We start from the raw sequence: 11,127 nt of genomic DNA, 5'->3' as shown, positions 1-11,127 counted from the left end.
TATCCAGGACTACATAGGATGCTTGTGTTTATTACTACTCACGTAGAGTCCGCCATTTTTCAAAGATATGTCCTTTCTTGAAGAGCTTTTCGCGTCACGTTTATGATGGTTGAACGTGCCATTAAAGTTAGATGGAAAGCAACCCGTCCCCCTTGGCGGGAATCATCACTATCACTAAATCGTTAGGTTCAGCCGAAATGATCTGTTGTCGAGCTGTAAACACAGGTTAAAACTTCCAACTAATAGCACTGAGAGCTAAGATGGCCGCTGTTCGTGAGGAACAGGGACTAATGACATGACAACCTCTGAAGAAGGGTGGGTCAGGTGTACATAATGACAAACATTGAAACGAAATAGGATGTGGTTTTCTTACGGTAGCTATTTGTTCTACTTCTATAATGTTACTGACTATTTTCATCAAGTAGCAAAAACACAAACGAGGACGTTAAAAAAATGGTGATCGTTGCATATGAAGTCGTAAGGTCATCAGTACTGACTGTATTATTACAGTTCAGCTGTTTACAAGCTATTTTCCGAAAACGAGCTCAGCGCCTGTAACGTTGATATTAATCAAGAAAACCACTGAGTTTAATCCTGAAAGTAATTGTTATTTAATAAGATTCACATGTATTTTTTCTACGTGTGTGACCAAAACCAAGTATTTGGCCAGAAAAAAACAAAAGTATGGCATTCACTCTAGTCTGGATTTCATATACGTCTTTAAGTAAACCTGTTTAATCTAAATGGTTTGTTTTTGAATTTCGCGGAAAGCTACACGAGGGATATCTGGCTAGCCGTCCCTAATTTAGCAATGTAAGACTAGAGAGAAGGCATCTAGTCATCACCACCCACCGCCAACACTTAGGTTACTCTTTTACCAACGAATAGTGGGATTGACCGAACCTTTATAACGCCCCCACGGCTGAAAGGACGAGCATGTTTGGTGTGACAGGGATTCGAACCCGCGACCCTCGGATTACGAGTCGAGTGCCTTAATCACCTGGCCATGCCGGGCCTAATCTAAATGGACTGAACCTCACGTTTCCCATTTTGCCACAATACCCAATTTTCTTGATGTAAAGAAACTGATATCCTTTAAACATTATATTCGATCAACAGTATCGAAGAGCTAATAATAGCAGATAACTTGTGTAGTCTTCTTAAAATAATGAAACCAGTTGTAATCCCACAGGGTTCCCGATAATGTTTTATTTCGAAAGTAAATGAAACCAAAATGAAGAGTGACAAATATTTTTATTTCTAGCTTTTGAAGTTCATATGTCATGCTTTGTTGTAGACTACAGAATGCATAATTTTTCTCGTGATTTATGGCATGCGAACGGTTTACTGAGGCCACAGCAGTAAAAATTCCAACGCTAGGCGTCCTTACGTGACGTTTTTTTAGTGTCTACTGACTGACAGAAAATCCACTACTATATTGTGGTGCGAATGGTTAAAACAGGTGACCCCACCAGTCGACCTTCGGTCCCCTCTTGACAAAGAAATAATATTATTAAAAAAATATTTTTAATAAAAATAATGAGATAAAAGAAATCCGAAATGACATACGTTTTAAACTTTTCTTGGAACTTCGTAAAGTAGTTTGATTGAAGTATTTACAATCAGTGTTAGTTTATCAACGTAAAAGAATTCTCCAAAATATAGTACCGAGAACTTTCTAATTAGAAACCATCCTTGATTATAGAAGAAAATCCTTTTAAGTAAAAGGTTTTGTTTGTTTGTTCCTGAATTTCGCGCAAAGCTAAATTAGAGACGGCTAGCACAGATAGCCATCTTGTAGCTTATATGTAGCTATATAAATAAAGTTCAATATAATATGCTTTATGTTATTGTGTTTATGAGAAATTATCACAAGAAGTAACGTTATCAACTGTTATCTTCCTTAAACGTTTTTTTTGGTGTAGTCCAGAAAATAATTATATGTTTCTCTTTTTACAGAAGTTATTTGTATTTACTGAGTTACTTTCAGGGGTCATTCTTATGAAATTCAATGTATCAGGATTGAAAAGTCGTCTGTTGAGATTCAGGTGGTAATTATCATGATATCAAACATAATGTTGTACCATTGCTCTTTCATTGGTTGGTGTTTTTAAATAATACTGTGAAAATAATTGAACTTCTAGCCTATGTAACGATAAAACATTAGTTTATTTTCTCATTAACAAATCCACAAGCTTAAACACTATGGGAACGTGTATGTTTACAAGTGACACTAACCGCACTATATTAAAGTTAAGAGTACATTTACTTATACCACCTCATGACTGAAACGAAAACAGAACAGTTGACTAATTCGCTCAATCGGCTAGAAATAGTCTTCCTTCCTGAAAAACTCTACAGTCTTCACAACTATTTCGTATTTATAATTAACCCACGAATGTACTAGGAACTCTTACGTCACATCCCTTAGAATTCTCTAGGCCTATCCGATCTTAATATTACTGTTATAACATGCAGCAATTTCTAGTTGACAAATAAATTATAACATTAGAAATATAGTCAGCAACATTGCCCCCTTCCAGGATTGTGAAGTCCCTTGAATAATTTAAGATAAAAAAATGAATAAAATACAAATACGTCGAAGTGTCCATTTACCTAGTTTTTTCTCTCTTTCAGCGTCCATAGTATACAGGTGAGATGGCGTCTTGCTGTTATTGACCATCCATTAGTTCTTTCTAGTAGGTGGTCAAGTGAAGCCACTGACAGCCTCGTGCTTGATGATATTGCGGGTAGTTCAGCAGATTTAGTTTCCACTGTTAAGGTCTTTTCTGAAACAACACAGTTGGTCATTCTCTCGCTTATATACTTCTAAAGACAATCCAACAATGATCTGTGGCTTGGATCGTTTATCCTTCTGGATTCTCTAAACCGCATCATTGATTCTTTTCAGCACAGTTTATGATCCCCTTCCAGCCAGTACCTGTTTAACTTTAAAGAGTTTATCCTTTTTAATGGCGAGAATAGTAAAGTATTGTCAGCATTAATATCATAGTGATTTTTCATTTTATGACTAGCTGATGTAAGCCTTTCTCAGGTAAAGTCATGTATCACATTATTGATGATCCTTAATCTATCTACATATTCTGTGTAAAACTCTTTCTAGTGATTGCTCTCTGAATGACAGTAAAGAAATTCCAATGACACTCTTCTTAACACCATTGATAAAAATAACTGGTAATATCTCGTACTGCTGTACTGTAAGTCATCATAATAGTGAAATATCTTAGTCCCACATCTACTTACAAAGATTTAACAGTGTGAGGTAGTATCTCTCTACCATGTCATCATAAAGTGGGAGAAGGGCCGTTGTGCTGGTCTTTTTTAATCCCAAAAATCTGGTACATTTCTACAAATAAGTCTGATTCAAAGCTCCGTTCCTCGTCTGAGTGAAGTTATATAGGCATACCAAATTTTGAGATGAATTTTTAACCAGTTTCTTCTTCCTGGTTAGGAACAGCACATTCTTCCTGTTGAAATAATCCATCACAAGCATGATCTATTCTATATTTATTTTTTTAATGTCCTCCCCCCAGTGGCACAACGATATATCTGAGGACTTACAACGCTGGAATCCAGGTTTCAATACCCGTGGTGCACAGAACACAGATAGCCCAGTGTGTTGCTTTGCGCTTAACTTTAATCAATCAAACCAATCAATCATTTAAAAATATATTCAGAAATAAGTACAATTCCTCTGATAAAAAACAGACTAAAAGTATAAAAAACTATACAATCTAATGAAGAAATGTAGGAGGAATTATTATTCCCTACAAGTTTTTTCTACAGTGTCTGGCAGTACACCCTTTAAAGCTACACTTGTAAAATGTATTGTCTTATTGTTTACTTCCTCTTTTCTGTGCAACTAGTTGTCTAACCAACCTTTTGGTACTTCCAGACTGTTGGCAGTGTTAGTTGATGTTTCAAAGTAATCAATTTGAAGATCCAATAACTTCGAGATGATGTCTTTAGTGTCTTACATGCAATTTCAATGGATTCTAGTTCCATTACCAAGTGAATAGCTTTCCTTAAGGATGTACAACTACTTTGCTTCTGCTTAATTTTTCATGTCTTCGCCTGTTATGTCGTCAACAAATTCATCATTGGTAATGAATACATCATTTCATGATAAGCGTGAGGATAACAAATCTCCAAGTTCAGCTGAGGTCTCTTTATTTGTGCAAACCCTTTTCAGGATACTTTTTTCTGGTAAAAACTCCAACATTCTTCGATAAGATGGCTTTCAATGTTTTATAAATGTTGAAGCTCTCTGTTGGAAGATTACTTAATGGTCAAAATTGGACCTATTAAATGGACAACAAGATGAATAGCAAACTTCTTTTCACTATTTACTGTATAGTCTTCATCTTAAATTGACAAATTTTATCTTCATGAATATTTAAAGTTCTGTTTTATTCCCGTCAAAATAATCTCACTATTGACACCATTGTTGTTCTTTTATTGGTGGGTTTTTCCAAATTATCTAGTGAAAATAATTCATTCTCCACCTTTTGTAATGACAGCAAACTAATTTATTTTTCCGCCTTTAACGTTTTTACAAGCTTGAAAAATGTGCATGGTACTTATTAAGCAATGTTTGTAAATGACTCCAACTGCAATACAATTACATAAATAATAAACCTATTTGTACAAAATAATTCAATATTCGCGATAGCTAACATTTCACCAAAAACAAAAACATACTAACTGATCCACTCCAATGGCTAGAAACACCTCATCACCTTCTTAACTACTACGTGTTTGTAATTCACCTTCGATTCTACAAGAAAACCTGACGTCAAATCTTTCGAACTTTCTTCGCTTGTGGCCCAGCATGGTCAGGTGGTTAGGGCGATCGACTCGTAATCTGAGGGTTGCGGGATTGAATTGCCGTCACATCAAACATGCTCGTCCTTTCAGCTGTGAAATCGTTATAATGTCAGGGTCAATCCCACTATTCGTTAGTAAACGAGGAGCCCAAGAGTTGGTGGTGGGTGATATTGACTAGCTTCCCTCCCTCTAGTCTTACACTGCTAAATTAGGGACGGCTAGCGCAGGTAGCCCTTGTGTAGCTTTGCGCGAAATTCAAAACAAACAAACAAACTTCCTACGCTTGATATAATGTTATCATTATAGCTTACAGCTCCTTAAAGCTAACAAACAATTTGCAATATTAGAGATGTAGTTCATAACGGTATAATAAGATCCAAATACTTCATACAAACTGTATTTCTTGAAAGGATCTTAAGCCTACCAAATATCTTCGCTAACTAATTGCTCAATTTAAAAGAAAAAAAACGTTATTCTTTTTTCATTTTTTGAACAAGGCGTATGTGTTACTGACCCCTTGTGCACCAAAGTGTGCAAACGAAATAAAAATGAAACAAACAAACACAAACGTGACCCTGTCCACGAATTTAAATTATTTGGGCTTATAAACGCCAAACACGTTATTGATGCATGTAAGTTATTGCACGGATCTTTTCCCACCTTTTTAACATACACGTGCACCCGTGATGCAGTAGCTGTTGTTCCAGGTCCACACAAATAATTGCGACTAAACATCGGCGTGATGCCATTATATCACACAAAGGTTAGTTACGGAAGTCAGCGTGCTTTACACAAGCGATGTGGTCACGTCTCACGTGACTATTAAAGGAATAAGTCCTATTCCACGAGTTATTTTATAAGAGGAATAACAGTTAATGAAAGCACGAACTATGACGTCACGAGGGACGTGATGTTTCTGGCCAAACCGATTTACTTTTGCTCTGTGTTTCCCACGACGTGGAATATGGTAATTACCTCTTTCTTTACTTTAACGTGTGTATAAATACATATGTTTAAGGAAGTTAAAAATGTAGCTACAAGATTTCCAGATGAAAAGACACTGTTACCTTTTCCGTGGGAATGGAATCCAGAAAAAAAATGTTGTTAATTTTGATTACTAGGTGTACCTCAGTTACAGAAATACGAGCAAACGTTTTTGTGGTTATTCAACCAATTATCTCATAATAAACGTGAAGATATGTTACTTCATCAACGAAGTACAAAGTGGTACAAACCATTTCACATCGTTGATTATACAAAATGGATGATGCTCCAACATTTTTTTTTTAAATTTATAATCTAGATGTAGTTTTCTCAGACAAGCATTTCATGGTAACTTCATTAATTAAGCATTTTAACTAAACCATGTCCATTAAAAATTGTTCATTCTTGCTAAAAAGAATGATGTTCTGGTGATTAGGCTTGGCATGGCCTGGTGGTAAGAACCCTCGATTTGTAATATACGGGTGTAAAGTTGGAATCCTCGTCGTCAAATGTGCTTGTCCTTTCAGCTGTGAGAGCGTTATAATGTTATGGTCAATCCCCTATTCGTTATTTAAAGAATAACACTTTTCCAATGAAAAGTCAACACATCCTCATTCTTGATAACGAGAAACCCACTTGAAATAAAAATGTATATCAGAACATTTTTTTTCTAAGCAGCCAATTAATATGAAATCAGTGCTGACTGATTACAAGAGGGAACCAACACCAACAGAAACATACAGCAAGACGTACTTATTTAGCGTATTGGACTAATGAGGGTTTTGACCAAAACTAAACAAAAACACCTCTGCAGTCAAGAGTGGTTTTTAAACAGGCGTCTTTGACGCTATCTTTGTTTAATAAAAGTTACTATTTTTAACAGGACTGTGAAAACCCAACAAAGCACATTTACACGTTACAAATATTGCAAGGAGTAACTCCAGTAATTTTAGAGCCTTGTGAGAAACTCGAGGTGAATGCTCTCTGAATAACTCGTATTTGCACATATTTAGATGTTGCCAAATATTAATTATCTTTGCTGACCATCACTGAAGCAAAAACAGAAGCCTTGCAGATGGGCGTGCCTCATAACGAATCGTGCTAAACGGTTTTCTGTTAGCGACCGGAAACCACGGTGTGCTGAGTGGATAGCACTGGACGATGGAATTTAGCCTTACTTATCTTCTTCACGTGTCTTTCCTTTTGCTACCTGGCTTTACTTGTCACGTCGGTCGTGATGTTGTTATGCAATAGGCCTTAGAAAGATTAAGTCGCGTCACGTTGTTTCTAAATACGAGACTGCGATCCTGGTGTCAATAACCTTTACGGCTGCTGATTAAATGATTTGTTGGTGTTGGTCAAAACTGTTTTCTTATTTTACTTGGTGGCGTTCGGTAATACATATACTGTATTCCACTGCTAATTACAAAACCACTGGGAAGTACAACAACAGAACCTTGCCCCTTAGCGATATACTTAGAAATTTATTTGCATTATGCATGTGCAGTGGACCATAACTATGTACGCTAAATAGAAGTACACAGTATAACATCATAGAGCACAACAATAGTTTCCACTACAGAAATTATACATCATGGAACATAATCACAGTTTCAACTACAAAAATGACACATCCAATAACAAAATAATGGTTTGGACTACTGAAATGATACAAAAGTGTTTGTCATTTAGCTCACATAGAAAATACGAATGGACACCACAGAGCAGACCAATAAGCTTCAGATAGTGTCTCTGTTAAATCATGGACTCTGTCTGATATCATGTGATTATTCAACCCTTCGAAGTGAGTGATCAGAACACACTCTTAACTGGTTCTTACGACAATAACATCATTCTGTATCATTGAAGTATTCACAACAGACTTAAACCCTGGCTATTAATTAAAAAACTCATATGAAAATTGGTTTGAATGTTGTGTAAAACTACACGAGGACTATTTGGGCTAGCCATCTAATTTAGCAGTGAAAGACTAGTGGAAAGGTAGCTAATCAGTACCATCCACTGCTAACTTTAGGGCTACTCTTTTACCAACGAAAAGTGGGATTGACCGAATTTTTAACGTCCCACAGCTGAAAGTTCAAGCATGTACGGTGACGGAGATTCGAACCCGTAACCCTCAGATTGCGAATCGAGGACTCTCATATCTCAGAATAAATTCCTGTTTTATTCGTTTGAGAACAAGACATGGAGTTTTCATACTGATGAACATACACGCACGTGAGCTAAACAACAAAATAAGAGATTTCTAAGGTTCAAATATAGGTGTCTCTAGTTTTTGAACTACCCACCAGAGTCAGCAACCAGCTTGTTTGTTTTTCTTATAGCAAAGCCACATCAGGTTATCTGTTGTGTCCATCTAGAGGAATCAAACCCCTGATTTCAGCAGTGTAAGTTCGAAGACTTACCACTGTCCTAGCGGGGGACATGTAAAACGGATTATTAAACAATTACACAGACCGTCACCCTTCTGATTTAAGCTCTGTTTCATAGATATACAATATATACTTACAGAAAATGTTAATTTATTGAAGCTTGTGTTATTATTATTTTTAATTGACCCGTTAAAATATGGTTTCACCACAGAACTGTATTCGTTTGAGGACAAATTAATTTTCAATTAAAGATTATCATAATGTTTGTAATAATGCGTCTTAGCGGCCCCTGTTTCCCTTATCATTGGGCCACCTCACATCACAAATGTATATATACTCCGAATGTCATATGACTTTTCTTAACGAGTGGCACAGTGTAAAAGAGATTAAACTATTACCATATATATATTATGCAAGTAACATCGTCTACCTTATCACAGTTCTTTACACACAATTAAGCTGTTGACAGAAACTCTCACAGAGGGATATATATATATATATATTTGTTAATAGTTCCTCCGGACATCTTATCAGTCAAGAGAGTAAATTGGAGATTATGTAGCCATCATTTTTTATCATTTATCTACGTGTGTTTGATTTCAATGTATGCCAATAAATCAAACATTCGTTCATGTAGGGTATAACTCCATAAAACACCATGCGCTTTGCTAGACCGAATGTAAGATACATAAATAACAAAGCAAAAACAAATACAGGAATTTTGTTGCCTTATCGTATAGCAGAAAGCTTTACAGATATATTACGAACACGTGTGTTTTTAAAACATCTTATATAATCACTTGTTAACGTGACTTTTTAGACTCTAAACTAGCGGTAAGGCTACGGATTTATAACGCTAAAATCAGGGTTCGATGCTTCTCAGTGAACACAGCAAATAATCTGATGTGGCTTTTCTATAAGAAAAATACACACCAAACTAGTAATTAATTTTGTTTAATACTACCTACGTTACGTGTGTTTGATTTAGACGTAGAACTACTCCAAAGGCCACATATGATATGACTTCCATAGGCCACATATGATATGACTTCTGCAAGGATCAACTCCCAATTTTTAGCACTGTAGGTCTTGAATCTTACAGCTGAACCATCGGACGGTCACATTTCTATTTTATTTAATGCACAGTTTTTATAACAGCCATATGTATATAAAATGCATATATCATAGAACAGTGTGTAGAGCATGTCAGTGTTGGGAAAATGTGGGAACATGCTTCCCACGAAATATTTGAAACATATATGCTTCAAATTTTAGCACATAATTCAAAAATTAGCTTGAATTTTGTGCTAATTTTACTAAAATTTATTGGAAGTATTGACCATGCCCCAACACTTCTTTATGGTTCGCAAAAATGAGTGCACATTCGCACTTATACTCACCATAGCTACGAGTAAGCGCAAGTGTATATAATTTCTGATTACATTTGTAATTAATTACGCATTGTTATACTGATTCATATATGCCATTATAATAATATACGTCTATATCTTTATCTAGAAGCAGTTTTTGAAACATAAGTTAAAGTTAAGAAGCCATACATTTACTGGGACAAATTGTTGGTCCGTCTGCTGCCCAGAGTGCCGCACCTGCTTTGGCGCAAATGGTAGTTTTCATTGAAGTTTACATTGTAGAAATGTATGACCTGTAAGTAAAGTGTTTGTGTTTGAAATAAGTCTTTTCTGAGTTTGAGAAATATTAGCTTCTGCTTTTAGTGATTAAGATGGTGGTACTGGCCACTAGAGGGCATTGGCGACAGAGAGCCTATGTTAACAATTTTTCAGAACTACACAGTCGACCGATTTTGTTCTTCATACGCTTGTTAACCAGTAGAATAACTCGCTACAAACTAAAGATGGGATGTGGTAACATGTCTGCATGATGTTTTGCTCCAGAACAATTTGCATCGCGTGCTCTGATTGATTCGGAACAGTGTTTCAGTCTCCACCCACGACCGAGGTGTTCTGTGAAAACATCACGTTCTTTCATACTTTTAATTTTTTACATTTATATGCGCAGTTAAAACACAGTATCGTGTCTTAACTGCGCATCAACTGGACTATAATATAAGCGCTGATTAGTGTTTAAAACAATAAACTACCCTATTTGTCATTTAAAAGAAATTTGATTAAAATTTGTCAGAACATCTAAATTTTCAGCTTCTGATCTATTGGTTTAATCCTCTCAAGGGAAACAACTTTGGTGACATTTTATGTCCTAGCTCCTTATCCATAATTTTATTGACCCGATGAAGATAAACAACTCAGGAGGACATTTTGTGTCTTTTATTTAAAAAAAATATATCATAAAGAGGAAGTAAGAAACCTAAGTTTGCTATCAGTAGTTTACACACTATATACTATTTAATATCTTGATTTTTAACTTAAACAGGTAGTTTCACTCATGACCTATTGGTTAACATACAAGACAGTGAATCCGAAGGTCCATGGTTCGTGTCCCATTATCGTAAAATCACTCTTACCAATTCTGTGACCATAATTGCGTAATAAAGACAGTCAATCCCCACTATTCGATTAAAGTATATCCCATGAGTTTTCTTCTGCGTTTATCTATTCAGAATTAGTGACGTTAGCGCAGGTAGCCGTTGTGTAAAGTTGCTCGAATCCTCGAAACAAAAAAAAACAAAGTGATACAGGTAATTAAATAGCCCGACATGATCAACTAGTTAAGGTGTCGTACTTTTCATGTCTATAATTAATTTAGGACCATCCTGCTCAGATGGTTAGGGCGCTTGACTCATAATCCGAGGGTCACGGGTTTGAATCCCCGTTACACCAAACATGCTTGCCCTTTCAGCCGTAGGGGTGTTATAATGTGGCGATCAATCCCACTATTCGTTGGTAAAAGAGTAGTTCAAGAGTTG

General features: G+C 36.0%; 1 long non-coding RNA gene across 1 annotated transcript in view; it reads left to right on the top strand.

Annotated features, from left to right (window-relative positions):
* LOC143238300 (uncharacterized) overlaps window positions 1–11,127 on the top strand; it is a 36,600-nt gene that overhangs the window by 2,118 nt on the left and 23,355 nt on the right. Inside the window, exon 2 of the long non-coding RNA XR_013020509.1 lies at window positions 9,744–9,890. This is a non-coding gene — a long non-coding RNA (uncharacterized LOC143238300). The remainder of the gene's footprint in view (window positions 1–9,743; window positions 9,891–11,127) is intronic.

This window comes from Tachypleus tridentatus, chromosome 13 (genome assembly GCF_004210375.1).
Source record: "Tachypleus tridentatus isolate NWPU-2018 chromosome 13, ASM421037v1, whole genome shotgun sequence".
Taxonomy (NCBI): domain Eukaryota; kingdom Metazoa; phylum Arthropoda; class Merostomata; order Xiphosura; family Limulidae; genus Tachypleus; species Tachypleus tridentatus.
This window is presented reverse-complemented; position numbering and strand designations above follow the sequence as displayed.